Source organism: Paramormyrops kingsleyae, chromosome 13 (assembly GCF_048594095.1).
Source record: "Paramormyrops kingsleyae isolate MSU_618 chromosome 13, PKINGS_0.4, whole genome shotgun sequence".
NCBI classification, from domain to species: Eukaryota; Metazoa; Chordata; class Actinopteri; order Osteoglossiformes; family Mormyridae; genus Paramormyrops; species Paramormyrops kingsleyae.
The window spans coordinates 13,224,834-13,243,827 of NC_132809.1; the positions used below are offsets into that span (position 1 = coordinate 13,224,834).

At 43.4% G+C, this 18,994-nt stretch overlaps 1 protein-coding gene across 1 annotated transcript in view; it reads left to right on the forward strand.

Annotated features, from left to right (window-relative positions):
* The window catches only part of lrrc4ca (leucine rich repeat containing 4C, genome duplicate a), a 243,597-nt gene that overhangs the window by 108,129 nt on the left and 116,474 nt on the right, over positions 1-18,994 (forward strand). The window contains exon 8 of the mRNA XM_072698227.1: positions 10,589-10,670. The gene's annotated coding sequence lies outside the window, so the exon portion shown is untranslated. The remainder of the gene's footprint in view (positions 1-10,588; positions 10,671-18,994) is intronic.

The window sequence follows — 18,994 nt, forward strand, 5'->3', positions numbered from 1 at the left end:
GATTAAATTCGTTTTGGCAAAGTGGCAGGCCTCCTTGGCCAGAGCAGGCCTCTGCTCTGTCACTGACTGCCCCCGCCGTGCCGTCTGCCTCTCCACCATGAACACCGCTCTGGGATCTTCACACTGACCACATCTCGGAAAACTATGCCCTCGTTAATGCTCAAGTTTTTCTTCCCACTCTACCCCTCCTCCCCCCTTTTCCCTCTTCCTCTTCCCGTATCCTTGTTTCTTTGATCTCTCTAAATAAAATGACAGTGACAATGACCAAAAATATACTTATTTAATAGGAAATGACAGTGTGACTTAGTCATGCTGTGAGTCAGATCCTCTCTATGACTAGCGGTGTGTCCCAAATTATAGCAGTAGTATTTTTTTTTCTGTTTAAATTTTTGGCACGTGTGGATTTTTATCTGTAAACTGCAACCACAGAGTGACAAACTATGAGAACATAAATCTGTGATTCTGTGTTCCATCAGCCATTTAGAGGACGTATCTGGGTCCTTCAGGCTCAGACTTGGCATCTAAATGACAGTACAGCTGACCCCCGCCTTTCAGCATGTGGGCGGTGAGCCCACAAGATGGCTGATTATAGCATAAGAGGTACATTGTCACATAAATTATTCACCCATTTAATAATCACTTATTCTGGTCAGGGTTGGGGGGGGGAAAGAAAACATTTGTTCTAATTATATCTATATATCTATATCTACTCTAACCTTTATATTTTTATGTACTTTATATTTTTATGTACTTTTTAAAAGCTGTCAGGCTAACACTACACCCACTTTCAGTGCCATACTACTTACTACAAAGGTATATTTTCAAAGTTGATGGTTTGCTTCACAGTGAATGCAGTTTTGCCCATTTGTATAGCTGAATATTTTAGCAGTTTATGTTTTAGGTTGAGTACTTTGCTTATGGGTACTGTGGCAGGGTTCCTGGATCTAGAAGCAAGTCTTAAAGCACCACAACACCATCTGATGATCTTAAATGATATATACAGCATGAGACAACAGACACCTGTGATTCAGCAGTGCTAGTTTCATCGGCTGTTCCCTGAATCATTCGTAGATGCAGACACAGGCCCCTAAAGCAGATTACATTTTTGATATCGTTCTGTAGAATGTGCATGAATACTGAATACTCTGGTCGGACACCATAACAGCTCAGCAGTCAAAATACTATGGTTACGCATATATGAATGTCATGAGGTGTTATTTAGCTAATCTTTTTTTAAAAAAAGATGATGCTATTCAACACATATTATTGTTCACATAAAGAATATGTTCCATCTCTATCTTTGGTTATATATTAAGCTGAAATAAGCCCATGGAATGAATGTAAGTGCATAGAGGTGTTACATGTACATGGGGGACAAAACCTATGGATCCTAAAAGCTCTACACACATTACTGTTCTCTAAGATTGAAATGCTAAACCTCTGCAATGCTCTCCGAAATAAGATTAAAAGGTCTTCTAGCATACCTACTCGCAGGAGGTGTTAAACCTGATGTTAGGTCATGTCTGATTGATCTTGTGTCACACGGATCCGCAGTGTGGCCACATGCTCATTCCACAGTTACCCCAGGCTTGGGGTGCGGCCTGCTTCTTGGGCTATATCACTCTGAGTGTGGATGCGCGGTAATCTGCCTCCAAAAAGAGAGGGAAAGGGAAAAAAAGAGACATGAATGGATCTCCCTGTCCTTCAGAGAGAGATCAAGGACGTTTGGGCTGCTGGAGTTGATGTAATGTGTGGATGAACCACCTGGATGCGAGGGCTTGTCTTCAGCATATGCCGCAGCCTCGGAGAATCCTGCCAACCGTAACGGAGGTGGAGAGACAGGGGTCGCCTCTGTGCCGCGCCATGCCACGTGGACACATACGCACGCACACACACACACACACACACACACACACATAGACATCAAACTTCTCTATTCAATCACATTGGGGCCTGGCTCTTACCCAAGCCCAGCGACGCGACGGACTGCTGCTATCTATGGGCCAGTCTGTCGCTGGCACTCAGAGGTCAGGGACCTTGCTGGATGATCCAGCACGCGCCGTGTATTTCCATCCAAGCACTGAACCTGTTCACATCCTCGTGTTTATTGTGAGCTGAGCGTCTCTGCTTGAGATACACTCCAGCCACTGAGCCACATCATCAACACTTGCCATGATGCGAGCTGTAAGCATGCCTCCTATGCAGGATGTGGACCCCACACGACAGCAGTGGTTCGCCACCCCCTGCCCGGTCAGCATTGTCAGTTCTCAGACTTACTGCCCCTATCCAGGAGGATTAAGAGCATTCAGCACTTTACTTTTAATCAAACAGCCTGTGAAGGTGACATTTTGAATTGATCCAGTGCAATTTATTTCCAGAAGTGTCCCGGTTGGCTTGGCCGTGTTTTAATGTCTGGGTGGTTGCCGGTAAAGTAACTATTGGCATTCTTTAGCCACCCCTCCAGAGATATTTTGCCCCCTCTTAGACCCACGAGGGTTGGGGGGGGGGGGGGGGGGGTCCAATAGTGTATAGACCTTAAGGTCTAATTAATAAACATATATGGCTGCAAGAGATGAAGCCTCACATGGGTGTAGAAGCTCTAGTCCATGCATCAGTCTCCTTTTCACGTAACGGAAGTGCATGATGTTTTTTACTACAGTCTTGCCTGTCTTCCTCCAGAACCATCTCCGGGTCCATCAGCATTTGGATGCTACAGTATTTACTGAATCTGCTCTCTGGTCCACTTTAGTCTTATTGGTACAACTGTAAATTTAAAGTGACAAATTGGTGAAAGTGTTCCAGTGACTTTTTTTTTTTTATTTCAGATGTATGAGGGTTTCACCATCATATGGTTTGCCCTGGGAGCTTAATCATCTCCATGGGTCCCATGACTCAGCCTTCTATGCTTTATGGCTGACCAGCCTGTCCCAGTCCCTTCTTTTGAGCTCCTCAGGTAAAGAGATGCATCACTGCGGGATCCGACGGCTCGTGCCGTAGCCGACCCGTCATGTCCTCAAACTCGCAACAGAGATTCTCCGAACCTCGGGTGCCCTTCCTTAGGGAAATCTGGTAGGGGCTAGGTGGGAAGCCATTCCCATATATAGCAGCCTCTGTGATGGGGTGGGTGGCTCTGCTTGAAGTGCACTTCAAATGACCCAAACGGTGAAGGCCACAGTCAATCACACAGCAGTTTCAATCAAAACATTGGTCATTCCCAAAGGATGAACCTGTCACTGAAATCCAGTTTTTCAAAATTCCTCCAGTCTTTGAATCTCATGAAAGACATCATCTATCCAAGCTAAGCATTGGAATTATCAAAGTGTTTTTGATATATGCATAATATTGTAAGATTAATACAACGGGTATTTGCGTTTTTATGTTCTTCTTTAGCCTGCCCTAGAGGATGAACTTGGTATGTACTGTATCATTCTTTATTTGTTTATTTTTATCTGTGTATTTGTTCAAGTTTAATTGAATTGGGATAAATGCCAAATAACATCAGGTCTGACCTAAAAGAATAGTTGACACCCAGCAATCCAACTGATGTAAGATGCAAAACTGATCACAGATTGAAACTTTTGCACTCACAGCCATGGAATGAGATTTTGCACATTATAACAGGTCTATCAGAATGTTCAGTAGGACGCTTAAGAAACCAAACCCACCTTCTGGTTTTATGGTCTATATTCTCAAGTAACCTCATAATATATTTGAACTTAAAGAATGTAAATGTAGAGAACATGTACTCTTATGCAATCTATATAAACATAAAGAATATAGCCTTTGAAAACATGTTATTGCATGTTATTGCACTGTGTGTAAATCAACATGTACTATTGCACCATCTGATATCCAGCACTTTGTTGCAGCATTGTGTGTTAACCAGATAAACGCAACTACACACTTCAAGATTCAAGATTCAAGATCTTTATTTGTCACATGCGTAGTCATACAACTTGAAGAAAGTGTACGGTATTCAGTATGTTACTGCACTGTTTAAATATAAGTATGCACTTCAGAAAGTAGATGGACAATGTAAAAGTCCCAAATATGGCACAAATGTGTAAGCATTAAATATACAAAATTGAATAGGGATGCCTGCACCACAAATACATTTGAAAGAGGCTGGACAATAGAAATTATGGGCGAAAGTCGCCACCATTAGATTCAAAGGGAGGAGTTTCTGCATGGACGGGGAAACTGGGAAGCAGCCAAACTTGGATTTTTGCAGGGTGCCCAGCCATGCTTGTACCTCTGTGGTTACGATAAAGACTGACAGCCAAAGGGCTATGCAGGCGACTCCAGACTCTTGATTGACTCAGAAGGGAAAATCAGGACAGCGCCTCAAGCTGTAGGGACCTCAGGCTGGAGCATTTGAAAGAAAATGAGGCAGTCAGAATGGGAATAGCCACCTGTGTCACATTACAAGGATTAATACAGCAATGTGTATGAAATATATGAAGAGCCATATGTGTGTATATGCATCTGTTTGGGTGTTACTTTGTACGGCTCTATTTTGTATGTGAATGTTTGGACTTTGTGGCATCACTGCGGGTTTCTCAACCTCTTAAATCTATCTTTTCACAGCTAAAGGTAGCAGAGAGAAGCTGAAGAGCTCTTAAAGTAAATCATAAACCCTTAAGCTTGCCATATAAGCCTGAAATATCATGCCGGGTGGTGGCTCGAATGAGGGGTAGGGGGGACATCGGGAAAAAAAGCCAAACACACTTGTCTGGAGTGAGCATGTTGTTTGTCCTCCGTCACTGTGGCTTTCTGCTGGAGTTTGATTTGTGTCTGTGCTTGTGTTTGGATGTTAGGGACACCTCCTGCAAGTTGTTGCTTTCAGGTTGGTCTCTAGGCACCGCAGGGAGGATATCAACTGAGGCTTTTGGCGCTGGGACCTGGAGCGGTCTCTGCTGACTGCAATTTTCTTGCCATTATTTTATTTGGCTGTGTTTTGCAATCATAGACGCCATGCAGACAAGGCATCGTGGGCCGGGAGAGGGAGGCAGTTCCGCAGCACGCTTGTGTTGTGCTGCTCTTTGCCAGAGGTCCAATCAATGTGCAATGTTTTGCTTTTTTGAAAAGAAAAAAAAAAGTGAACTAAATTTTAAGGAGCTTGTTGGCCCTTGCAGCTCCAATTTAACTTGACAACTTCACGCCTCAAAGCGACATTCCCCACAGTCCTGTCCACTTCCTCTGGGAGAGCTGTCCCTTTTCACAGAATCCTCAGAACCCGGCAAGAACTGACGACACTCTTGCTTTTGTAAGGCACTTCAGACATGCATGAGCTGCTTCCAGGGAGGGAACCACATTAGTGGCCCATATGTGTGCGTGCCCAGAAGTTCATCTGAAGGCAAGTCGCACATTGAAATCTGCCTCTTGCTGCCATCGCCTCAAGTTCAGCTGAAGAGAAGAATCTTTTATTGAGCTGAAATTAATTTTATCAAAGTGAATACAGCATCTTCATTGAAGTGCAGAAGCGCAAGTTATTTTCCTGTACATGCAAGCACGCTTATTAAAAAATTAGTACAGATTATCCACACCCAAAGCCCAGCACATCAAATTATGACAGAAATGTTGATGTCCCTATTCTGAATAGCCAGACATATCCTAGGCTGCCATGTCTTCGATGGGCTTTTTCAGAGCATCTCTCAGGTTGGCTTGATGCATTCATTCTTAAAGGTGCCTCAGTAATATCTCCCTTTTTCCGTGCCAGCTTCCATTTGGGTCCCAGCTGACCCCTTCGCTTTTGCAAAGGGAAATTCATGAAAAGGTCACAGTGTACAGCTCAGACCCTGCTCTCACCTGTTTGTCCTCGGCAATCAGAGTACTCTGATTGTAGGCCCCCGCTTTACCCCCTGTGCCACGTGCCTGCCCTAGCATGAGAGGAGAACTAATGAAGAACGGATGAGTAGAGATCGAGTACCGAATAACAGGGGAAATAAGAATCGGAGAATGGCTTCCGGATGTTTTGAAGTTTGATACTACTGGTGCTAAACCTCATGAGTGTTTTTCTTGTTCAGTAAATTCTTCATGTCTGAGTATATATCATGTCTGTGTTCCTCAGCTGTGTCCATGAGATGGTCCATCACTCTCTAAATAATTGCATTCTTTTTTTCTGGAGGGGAGTCATTACGCATCTATATATCTGTGTGTTCTTGTATGTGTGTGACTGCTTCTCTTTTGCTGCACTGGGACAGATACGCATCAAGCATAGAAACTGATGACACCCCATCAACCATCCACCCTGCTCCTGCTCGCCCTAAATGCATGCGATTACTGCATTAAAAGTCGCATTTTGGTTCTGCAAGGCAAGTTGGCATTTAAACAGCCTATGATTGGACACTGTCTATGGAGTCTTGATTCCGCCAGGATGGTCACAATGCTTCCTGATGCGCCGTTAAATCGTAACGAGACCCGCAATGGGCCAGCGTTTGACAAACAGCCCCGCTATTGTCCTTTCACATCTCAGCTTGTTCCTCCGAATAACAACCTGCCCTGTCTCTGCCTTGCTACTCTCCACGCTCTGCTGTTCTTTATCGGGTCATAATGCCCAGCCCACAGAATACACGACTCGCACGGAGGTGAATCTAAACAGGAAGTGATTTTGTGACATTTGGCAATGGTAGTATGAAGTGATCATGCGCATCCTATATTATGTTGGATGCCCCCCCCCCATGAAATGCCTCAAATGAGTGCCAAATGCAAAATATTTATGTACACGGCTCACAGACTCCATTTACTTGCTTATGCTCTATTCAGTTCCATTTGGCCACTATGCAAAATCCTGGAGAGCTTTAATCATAATGTTGCACTATTTTATACCTTTCCAGAGTAAAAAATAAATCTATAAAACAATCTCACAATCCCAGTGAGGCAGTAATCTTTACTGTGCTCCTTTACACACCATTGTTACCTATCAATTCTAACCAAACAAGCAGAACATGTATTAGGAGCTACAATAGCATCAGGCATTACGAGATGCTTCAAAAAAACAGCAGTTGGCCGCCTTTGAATAGCAGACCAGAGAGCTCCGTGTTTCCATGCGCCGGCAGAGACGTCATGGTTGCCATGTCGCTCATTTGGTTTTGGCCGCTGTTTTGAAGACTAACTATGGATTTCCCAGTTTCCTGCACGATTTACCCTTTCGGAAACAAACAAGGTCCATGTTTTTATCAGGTCCCGGCAGAGCTGCGTGCATGTACACCATCAAATTTTCATGTGACTCTGAAAACAGAACAAAACTCCAGCCATGTTCAGAGTGCGGATTCAGTTTAATATGCCAGCCCACAGCAGGGGCAGCCACAAAGGCAACAGCGTGTAAACCTTACAAGCCATGGGGGGGGGACGCGGGGGGGGGGAGGCTGTTTCTGAAATGTCAGATTACTGTCAGACAGTTCAAAGCCACAAGCTGACATTTGACCCTAATTTTTAGTATGCAGGATGTAAGGAAATATGTTAGGAAATGGTGGCAGTCCCGCTAGTGTAACAGAATGCAGCCATGCAGTTCTGAAATGCAAAGGGCCGGCGCCGCTCTGCTTTAATTAGTTCTGTGCCTTATCGGGATTATTAATCAAAACATTACTGAAATGTAGGCCACAAGCCTCTAACCCCCACATCAAGGACTCGATTACTTCCCTCAGCATTTGAGGAACTGTAGAGTACCAGCAGAATCCAAGGCTTTAAAAATGGGATTTAATGATTTAGCATCTGAAATAATCATTGTTTATGACCTCAGTAGTATTGATGATTTTAACAGCACCCCTTCGGACTCTTAAACCTTATTCCACCCACCTCCCAAACCAACAACAAAAAAAAAAACTACTAAGACAACAAAGAAAAAGACTGTCGCACTCAAACATACTGTACATCCCTGCATCCTTGTGCTCACTTATAGTAGGAACAGGATTACAAATACATAAGAGGATTTTATTGACCTCTTCCTCTTATATACACATACCCTTTGTCCTGCAATGCCCCTCATGGTCAAAGCAGCACAGATTAAGGGGGCTACGCAAACTGTAGGGTAAAAGTTCAAAATCCTAATTTATATGATATATTGTTGTTGTGCTGAACTGACTGGAATCAAAGGTTGGGGTGGGGGCAGTAATCCAGTTACTGTAGGGGTGCAGTAGGCATCTGCCCACGGAAAAGCTATTAATGTATTAGCCTCCCTATCCGGAGGGGACAGGTGATCTGGGGTAAAGAGCGAGTAGGGTTACCAGAAGGTTTCATTTTGGGGGGGGAGGGGGGGGGGTGTTAGGCTGCTTGGAGTTTAAATCACATTTTCATTTTCCATATAGTGCAAAAGAACCAAAAAGCCAATATACGTTGAGCTCTATAGAGCAGCAGAGTTGTATCTAGTTCAGGATGTCCCATGTCTTGTTTGTGGTGGTTGGAAGTTAGATGGATGTATATATCAATTACATATAAATGGTGAGTAATTCAAAGCTAAAAGAACTGTTTTTTAATTGATGACAAACATACCCCATACCCCAAGGATGAAAAAACTACTTCAAGATTTTATTATTAATCAAATATATTCATCTCTCTCCGTGTTAGCTCATGAGACAGAGAGCAGCCCACCAGTGTAATTTCATAAACAACAAGCTAATTAGCATACCACACTACGGTGACATGGTATTGTGATAGTCTAATTAACAGGAAACAAGATGGGGAGGGAAAAAAAAGGAGCTTGGTATTATTTCTTTTTTTGCTGCTGTTGAGCAAGCAGGGCCTAAATATACTCTGAAGCAATCAAGTTGTCTGAAGTCCATCCACTTTTTGGGCGATTCTGATGATGCAGGTAGTTGGGATCCTGTGCCATGTAATACACATTAAGTTACACAAAGCCCAAAGAAAAAGCAGGGGGAGGATGCATGACAATGGAAAATAAATGATTTATGAGTTATTAAGTTGAAATGTGATGCATAAATAAGAATGTTCTACTCAACTGCATCCTCATGAGATTAATTACAAAAAGAGAGGCCCTCCAGTCGCTCGTAAATAAGCTATGGAAATGTGACGCAGAGCTCCAGGCTGCGGCGGCAAAGCGAGGCCGTCGCTGGAAGCCGTGCCATTGGACGATAGCTTTGTTCCGTTAGCGTTCCCGTTTTGATGGGGCTCTCAGCGTCAGTCATGAATATAAGGAGCATCTGCATCCAGTCCTTGCTGGCAGAGTCCAAAAACGGGCTCCATGAAAGTGTCACCATATCAATCACAAGCTCAGGGGTTTAAATGAGTCTTCGTCTGTGCGACTCATACAGTGTCTATTATGCTTTGTGACCCCAGGGAAGTGATTTATATTTTTTCCCTTTTTCACAGGTTTATGGGGTTCTTTTGGGTTTCATGTGAATGCACTTTTAAGTTAATTTATACAAAGACCTTTGGTTCCGTTTTCATAAACTCCTCTGATACCGAGAGGTTGAACTCAAGGTTGTTGATATATTAATCTTTTACCTGAAATGTGTTCATCTTTTTGAGCGCTGGCTCTTTCTTGATACAGGAATGTAGCTTCTTTAGCCGAATTACATCAGTCAGAAACATATAGGCAGTCGGCAAATTTCCACTGTTCTGAGTTTTTAGGTTTAATGAGGCTTTTATCAAAATTCCGTAAATGACTCAGTTGCTGACTACAGACATCATGGACACGTTGCCTCATAATTTTAGGTTTAATTCTGTGGTGCTTCTGGAACTTTTAAGTTGGGCAGCATAATTCATAGGGGGGCCAACCTTATCAGAGGCCAATGAGTTTTGTATCGTTGAATGATGGGGCGGGGGGTGGTCTGGGTGGCTGCTAGAGGAGTCAATCATCTTTCAGCTGGGGTCAGTCCCTACCTCTTAGTATGAATTATCATTAGAACCTTCTAGTATATGGAAAAAAAAAGGTTGGGATGGAGATATCAGTGTTTCAAAGCACAATCGGAAATCTCACCAAGAAGAGCTGGGCAGAATCAGACTGGTGCCCCAAGTGGCATGTGGATGTCTTTCACACTGCATTTCACCTTGATTATTCATAGCAATCCACTGTGTATTTCAATTCAACAAAATATGCAAAGTGAGGATTTCCTGCTGGATAAACAAATTGCTTAACTAGATTATTTGTTTAATTCAATCCCGTATATAAGACTGAGAACCCCTCTGAGATTTGCAAATGCTAGGTGTCTGCAGAAACAAAAAGACTTTTCTCCCCAATAACTTCCAGCATAAACTGTGATGACAACTCAACTTTTGGTGCTTCTTGTCCAAAAAAAAGTAATTTATAAAATTGATTTATAATGTATATATCTCTATATTCACATTCTGTACAAAATAGAGGAAGGTGAGATCAAATAGTTACTGCATTGCTGTAGGTCTCGGTCATTCAGCATTTTTATCTGTATCAGGGTGCTGCAATATCAGAGTGCCAGTGATGTGACTATCTTTGGCTACCAGTATGCTGGTGTATCAGTTCGTTAGCGTATCAGTAGGTTAGAGTACCACAAAGTGGATGTCAGTGTGCTAGTTTTCAGTGGACTGGTTTGTGTTTCTACAGCTTGCACTTGTGAAAAAAGTCCCTGAAACAATTTTACTTTTCATCTACCAGGTTCCTGTATGGGATTAGAAACCTGCTGGACATCAACAACAAATTGGATTTTAGTGACCCTACACCCTAGCTCTGTGTACTGGTGAGTGCTGCCCTTCTCCTCGCTTTCGTATTCCGATACAGGAGCTCTTTTTACTTTAATATTTTCATATAATAAATATGTAATGTATATTTATAATTTATATATTATTAACATTTTTAAACTAGCAGATACAAATGAAAAAAAAATGTATGCCAAAAAAATGGTTTAATTAGGCTACTGTTAACATACATACTGTAACGCACTGTTCCACCTCATTTGTACATTTTGTTTAAGCGTTTTTGAGGCTTTTGCAGCTACATTTGAATGTCTTCCAAGCAAGTATACGCAAGAGGCGAATGCTTAAAATGCCCCACAATGTTTCTCCCACTGGTAACAGCGTCACTTACAGTACACTTCACTGCAATCGCAGCCCCTAATGTATCACAAGCTGTAGCGAATGCGCAACAGCCCAAATTAGCGACTCCCAAATCATCCACTGTTCTTTTTTTTCATATTACTCATGTCCTGTCGCACAATTTCGTGCGTTTTGTTTAGGTGGATTTTCCACTAAACACTACTCCCACCTCTCAAAACTTTGTTTGTACAAAGATTGCAAATCGCCGTGCTACTATAGTTGCTGTTAAAAACGTAAAACACTGCCAGATTTGTCACCCTCTTATCCAATGTTATTACACTCTTCGTACTGTAAAGGGTATGCACATGACGTCACAGGAGGGGGAAATCACTGCTTTCACACCCACCGAGTAGCAAAAAAACTCAGTGGTGGCGTTAGCGTTCAGCTTGAATGCCGCAAAAAACGCATCTTAAATGAGAAAGAGTTGTCGTGCTATTGATAGTATAAACAGATTTAACACGAAACAGGAGATTTTTCATCTCTTTAGAGAATGCCAAAAATGAAATATTAAGTACTGGACGTCATGTATGGCCGATACCCAATCCGGTGTTCTGTCATAAAATACTACCTATCGAGACGTGCTATCTAGCCTTTCTGCGCATGTGCAGTTCCACCGTCTTGGGATTAGGGTTAGGTTTTAGGGGTTAGGGTTAAGGTAAGGGTTTTAGGGGTTTTGGGGGGGTTAGGGTTAGGGTTAGGTTTAGGGTAAGAGTTAGGGTTAGGGCTATCTATTAGCACTACGGTAGTATTTTTCGACAAGGCAGCATATATCGACAGATCACCGGCAAATAGGTCTGGATCGGCGCCGATACCGATCCGAATATCAGATCAGTGAATCTCATTATTATTATTATTGTTCTTGTTGTTGTTGTTGGTGGTGGTGGTGGTGTTTGTTTGATTAACTTCTTCACAATAATAATTTAGTGTAGGTTTTAAAAAGGTAAAATAAGAGCCAGATACTTAAATTACCTTAAAATATATACATACTTAACCCTCAATGGGTCCTTGTCAGAAAGTTACGTTCCAGGTCCTTGGGGTTCAAGTTGCACCCCTATCCATTGGCATATTTAATTCAATGGTACCAAGCTCAAATTCAATTAACTAAAGTTAAGATACATTTATTAGTTAACTGCATGATGCTTGCACAGCTTATGCAGTGAGATAGTGCAGTTAAAGTGGTTGCGGCAGTGGGGGGGGATGGGGGTGGGGCAGCAGAGGGGACTGGTCATATAATGCACATTCCGACTGTATCCTCTTGCAGAATGTGTCGAAGAGCTTCAGCTGTGGAATACCTAGCCATGGTGTTATATCTTTTCTAACAGTTGAAATGTAAACAAAACAAAATGGCTGACTTTTTTTAATATCCGAAAATGTTCTAGAATATAATAACATAAAAAATTATAGTAGCAATTATCACTAATTAACTGAATTTGTCGATCATATCAATGTCATAAATTAACCCTAAAAAGGGTTATGTAATAGCAACTGGACTTTGTTTTTCATAGAAGACGTTTTGCACTCCATCCAGAGTGCTTTCTCAATTCTGACTGACTGGCATAGCAGGTTGATGAACCCTGTGGAATCCTCAAGTTGTTAGCACTAGATGGTCACCTGTGGGTTGTTGTTGTTCCTCCTTGCTTTCATGTGTTTCACTGATACCACCTGAGGCCGAGCGTGAACGACTTTGGAAGCGTCTTGGCAAAGTTGAAAGAACTGCATTGTAGGTGGACCGGGAGGACAACTGCTTCAAATGAACGACCGTCGTTGAACAGAGGAGGTGGCCTAAGACGTCTATCACCTACCTACAATGCAGTTCTTTCAACTTTGCCCAGACGCTTCCACAGTCGTTCACGCTCAGCCTCAGGTGGTATCAGTGAAACACATGAAAGCCAGGGGGAACAACAACAACCCACAGGTGACCATCTAGTGCTAACAACTTGAGGATTCCACAGGGTTCATCAACCTGCTATGCCAACCAGTCAGTCAGAATTGAGAAAGCACTCTGGATGGAGTGCAACACTTCTTCTATGAAAAACAAAGTCCAGTTGCTATTGCATAACCCTTTTTTAGGATAACCATGACCTGGATAACTGAGAATCTCCACAGACATCTGTCATAAATTAAGTTTTTTTTGGGGTGCATTTTGCACCCCCGAAGAAAGTATGCCAGCGATAATTGACGTCAACACTTTTTCTATCATTTTCTGCATGACCGTATGTAAAACTGGTGCACTTACAATGTCCTAGAGGATAACTGCTGTAATTTTAATAACAACATGGTAGTAGCCATAGAAATGGGCAGGGGGTGCAGAACGCACCCCAAGGAACCATTGAGGGTTAATTTTTGAGAAATTACAGTTAATTATTACTGTTAACGTTACACAAGCAAATATATTAGTGTGTAGTTTGCATTCTGAAGCTACAAGGGGAACGGAGTCTGCGATATGGTGACTGTTAGTTTCAACATGCGCAGCAGGGGGTGCTGCCAGTTTTCACACGTCCATTACACAAACGTTAGAACCGTTCTGTCATGGTATGTTAAGTATCCGGTTTGATCAAACATGTAAACGGCACACAGTTACGCACCCGCCATGACACCTGTCTCATGAAGCAGATAGTCTGGCCCGTCATCGTCTCTGACACAGTATTCCCACCATTCGGAGCTTGGGTGGAAAACCTGAAAGACTGTGAGATTTCTGCAGCAAACCTTCAGATGTATTTATTTATTTATTTGCATGGTGTTTAAGTGAGCCTTCGTCCAGCCACACTGAAGAACAGTGCATTCTGCTTAGTGTTGGCAAAATTGCAATTGAGAGCTTGGTGTTTTGTTGTGTGCTGATCTAGTGTGGTGGTCCAGGAGATCTCATGTGCAGTGAGGGTATGAATTATTCATCTGCTCCTGCACTGTGATGGGATGATGGAGTGATTGCTCAGGAGTTTGTTACTGGGACTCCTGTGCCAGCCACCCCTTATGGTCATCTGGGAGCAGTTACTTGAATACTACTTCTTTATAATGCCCAGGCACAGGGTGTCCATTCCGGCTCTTATTACCTGGGCACTGTTGCTACTGCTGCTAGACCAGTGGATGCTGATGTGTTGGGAGGTGGTCTCTGTGACCCCGTCCACCCCCATTAGCATCTCTATTAATCAAGTCCAACGCTCATGGCGCTTGTAATCTTCCCATAATGCGGTACACTTGAGGGACTCATGAACTGGACCAGACCTGATTGGAAACTGGTATGATGGTCCTTTATGGAACATCTTTAAGCATAATTACAAAATAGATCAATGACTGGGGATAGGTTGTTCTACCTTGAAACGTGTTTGTGCCTCTCTGTGCCCTGTTCCCAAGCAACACACTGACACCAGGGGTAATTTATGGACTCTCTGTAGAGCTGTATGTTACCGTGCAGTCAAGCCCGCCCCATCTGAGAGGGAACAGGACGTCCCGTGGCCTTCAGGAGGAGCATCCATGCGTGCGTCCCGATGACCGGAAACCCGTGCAAGACGTGAGCCAACGAACAGTAGGGCAGCTGTGAATTAACCCTGACTGCAGAGAGCTGTGATGTTAGTGAAAACACTCTAAGAGAGGATCAGGAATGACAGAAATGTGCCAGGAACTGGTGTAACTCATAGTAGGCCAGGAACAAATTAGATTCTTCCCAGGAAATGGCACATTAAACATCTGACCCCATTTAAATCCCAAAACATGATACAGACGTCATTAGCCCTTTTCTATAAATTCCTGTCATTTATCTTATTGAAGCTGAGCCGTGTTCTGTGTATGGTAGTGGCTGTTCCCCTTCCCTAGCCAAACCCTTATCGTCGTTCCTCACAAACCTCTCTTGGCTTCTCGGAGCTCCATTTAATTTGCGCTATACTTTCGTGTAGGTCTCAGAGTTAACCTCATTACCTCTGAAGCTGGAGACTGAGGTTCCGTCCCGTGTGGCAATGCTCATGTAGGCTCCGCACAGCTACCCGAGGTGTGGCTACCCGAGGTGTGGCGGGGAGGTGTGCTCGGCGCCCCCATGAGGCGGCATACGTCAACTCAGCGTGCTGCTAAATCTGCAAGCTGACCATCCCAGGAGGCTCACCTTCGAATTTGGGTTAGACATCGCAGGCGCCGCTCTCGAACACAGTCTCGCCTGCTGTTGTTTACGCACCTCGCATTTTTGTTCATGTTGGTCCTGAAGACTTTGGCAGAGATGGGAGATGAGTCTGACTTTTCTACCTTCTAGGTTGTATTTAAAATGTTCCTTTTTTGTGGTGATGGTTGGCGGGGCCTGTGTTTAAATATTTAAATAAGGGAATACAGTGGGACAGCAATGTTAATAATTTATATATGGCCTTGCTTCTGAGGAGGCTTACGTGAAGTTTCCCTGTACATCTCCTTCCCTGGCATCGCTTCTTGAAGTTTGTCCCAGGAAGCTGTCAGAAACTGCTGATACCACTGTGTGAATCTCTCATTTCCCTAGTTGGTGCAAGTAGGGGGCTTGTTGGTGATGCATAGTGGGGGTGGGGGGGGAGTTGAAATGGGGGCAGCTGTGTATAGAAGCTGGAGAGTGGATGTGGAGGTGCAGATGGTGGTGGTAGTGGGGTGGGGGGGGAGGGGTTCGGAAAAGGAGGTCTCATTAGCATCATTGCCCCCAACAAAACAGACTGACAAAAACAAACGTACAGCTGACTGGTGTGCTAATGGCGCGTAGAGGGTGTGAGTGTCCGTGCTTGGCCTTCCCATCCTCAGAGGCTCCTTTCATGTCCTGCAGTATCTGTGAGCGGCTGTGTGCTTCCAAACGTGTCTTTTAATCTCTTTGTTTTAAGACTAATTAATTTGCAGGGGTTGGTTTTGCATTTCCAGCAGGGGTGTGTGGATGGTAGGCTTTAATTAGCTGACGTAAACAGAAAATGCCGTGTGGGAGAGGGGTGCAGTGCTGCCCATTCGCCTCCGGGGGGAGACTGTGATTATCGGCATTTATTCAGTTAGTCCCCATAGGATGTAAATAATCCTCAGTTCCTTTGCTGGTAACTCAGGCTGAAGTCCCCGTGCGAGCCAAAAATGGTAGTAGAATACTACCCATTGAGTTTTTCAGTTCTTGCCCATCTTTGTTTTCCATTCTTGTCCCCTCAGCAGACAAAAGCTTTATCCTGTCATGGCTACTCATGTCACTGCCTGGTACCCATTTCCTAAACAAACATATTGCTCACTGATATGGCTCAGTTTCCATGTCCCTGCCCAAGACATTCTCATTGTGCTAATTAGTGTTTACATGAATCCCATTTATTACTATTTAGATCAATTTAATAGCTTATGCCAAACACTTCAAGGAAGTAATGTGTAAGTTCATATAAATCATGTATTTTACACTTACAAGAGTTTAAAAGTATTATTTTTTAGACAATGATTTGCTAAATTCTCCAGTAAAATATTCAATTGGTATATTTATCATTTCCATTTTTTGCTAATTTATAGTATAATATACTCATTTATATAAAATGTTGTTGTCATACTCATGATCAGGTCTTGCTGACTGTTGTCACCTTTTGAATTCTTCGTATAGGACTTTACAAGAGTGTGTATGTTGAGACGTGTGAATGTGTACTGGCTGCCAGAGTTTTTCATGCTTGTTTCAAACACGGAAACGGGCGTGATTTTCTTATTCCTACATTTAGAAGGTTTGTTGTTCTGCTGTAATACACTTACGCTGTGAATTTTACCACTGAGAGGAAACACATTGACTTCATGTGAAAAATGATAAACAAGCATATTTGTAAAGCCTTGCTGGAGGATGCGGCCCATTTCTGCTCCCTGACAGCCTTAGCAAGAATTCCCGGAATGACATTACAGACACGTCCGCCCCTCAAGCCATTAAGGTTAAAGCAGATGTAGACTGTCAGAACTTTCTGAAGCATTTAGGACGAGTCTAGAATCTCCCGCTCCACGTCTCTTTTCATGGATAAAGAGTAAAAGGTTATTTTAACAATAAAACTGAATTAATCGCCTTGGAAAATGACCCATTGAGAAGCTTAACGCCGCTCACATTACGGTACAACAGAAGGTATATAATGACATAAAAGATTAGGGTGAATTTTAATAGAAGACTTGCATAAGGCTCCAGTTAAGGCCCCTGCATTCTGAACCGAACTTAATTCTATTATCAGGATGACATTTGGGATAAAGGCCCCGATGTCCTGTGAAATGGACCTTCACGGCGCAGTGCAGGGTGTTTACGGTCACATGCTCCTTGCTGAGGGGTGTCTGTGGGTACAAGGACCCCCGAGAGGATGCAGCGTGTGCCGGGTCGGATGTGGGGCCTTTCCTAACAGCTCACTCGCTAACATCGCCCTTCCTGACACCTCAGCCATCTTTCGCCAGATGAAATACGGTCACAGAGGCCAACTGGCTGATGAAAACTTCCTTGTGGGACATTCCACGCGAAATTTTCTTGGCACTACTTGGTGTTTAATTTTTTAGCCAATTATTTGCTAAATTATTTTTTAGCCCTGGAAGCATCAAATCATATAGCTTAAATATCAAGACATCCATGCACTGAAAATGTGCTGCTAAGGTATTTCAGCATTGAACAAACTGGCAGGGTTGCACTCCACATCCTATAGTCCACATCAGCAGTCCATGTCCTATAGTCCATACCTTGTAGTTCACATCCTACAGTCCACACCCTGCAGTTCACATCCTACAGTCCACACCCTGCAGTTCACATCCTACAGTCCATACCCTACAGTTCAAATCTGACAGTTCACATCCTACAGTTCACATCCTACAGTCCACATCCGACAATCCGCAGCCCACAGTCAACATCCTACAATCCACATCCTGCAGTCAACATCCGACAGTCCACATTCTGCAGTCCGCAGCCCACAGTCAACATCCTACAGTCCACAGCCCACAGGTCTCAGCCTACGTCCACAGCCTACAGTTTACTTTCCAGCTTGTTGGGTGATGCTACCAGTCTGTATCATGGTGGCAAAAGGGGGAGTTAGTAAAAGCTGTGTAGGCTTTTTCCCATAAGGGCCCCACCTGTATGCATCAAATGGTACTTTATTTGGATTTGGTGACTTGGTTAGCTGACATCAACCATTTGCAGACTAGTGACAGGCACTGCGGATTAAAGGGTGTGCTGTGCTACTGATTATTCATTCATTAATTCATTCATTCATTCAATAATAATTCTAATGATCACCATCATTATCCTTAAGGAGGCCTACATATAGTCAGACCCCATGTGCCCCATGAGTATTCTTTGTATTTATGATTATTTTACTGTTCAGCGATAAGAGCAGAAGAGCCTCCTACATTTGTGGGGTTCACAGTGGTGGTATCTGCTATTTGACAGTTTGACCAGGCTAACTAGGACAGGCGCTGACTCAGTGCTCAGGAAGATGGGCTGCTGCTTAGATGGCTCCTGTTTCCATAAGGGGAACCTCAATTTCTTTATGAAAGAATTATACGAAACTCTAGTCTGTAATTCTCTGGATGGCTTACAGGCTTGTAACATACATATTTATGCCATTTCCTGCGGTTTGTTCATGTCCTTGGCAGAATCTAGTTAAGCTGAAATGAATAAGATTCTTGATGATTTAGTGGTGGGGCACATTCATTGGGATTTCCATGCACACTTATCTGGTGTGCTAATGCATTTAGCGGCCATATTAAGCGGCCCAAATTTTAGCGCCATAATAGCAGATAATTGAAATAAATGTGAGTGAAAATCTGCGTGAGGTTCGCAGCCGCATTTCCTCCCTGCAGACCCCTCTGCAGGTCTGTGCCCCCCCCCACAACCCGCGCAGGTTTAAAGGGAACACGCACCGCTTATTTGCATAACCCATTCTACTGCTGCATTTAAATTTACCCCACTCCCCCCATCATGTAGGAGACTGAAGGTATATTGCTGCACACCCCCCCTCCCACCCCCCAAATCTTTTAAGAAACCGGTGCTGCCTCTGTTTTCCAA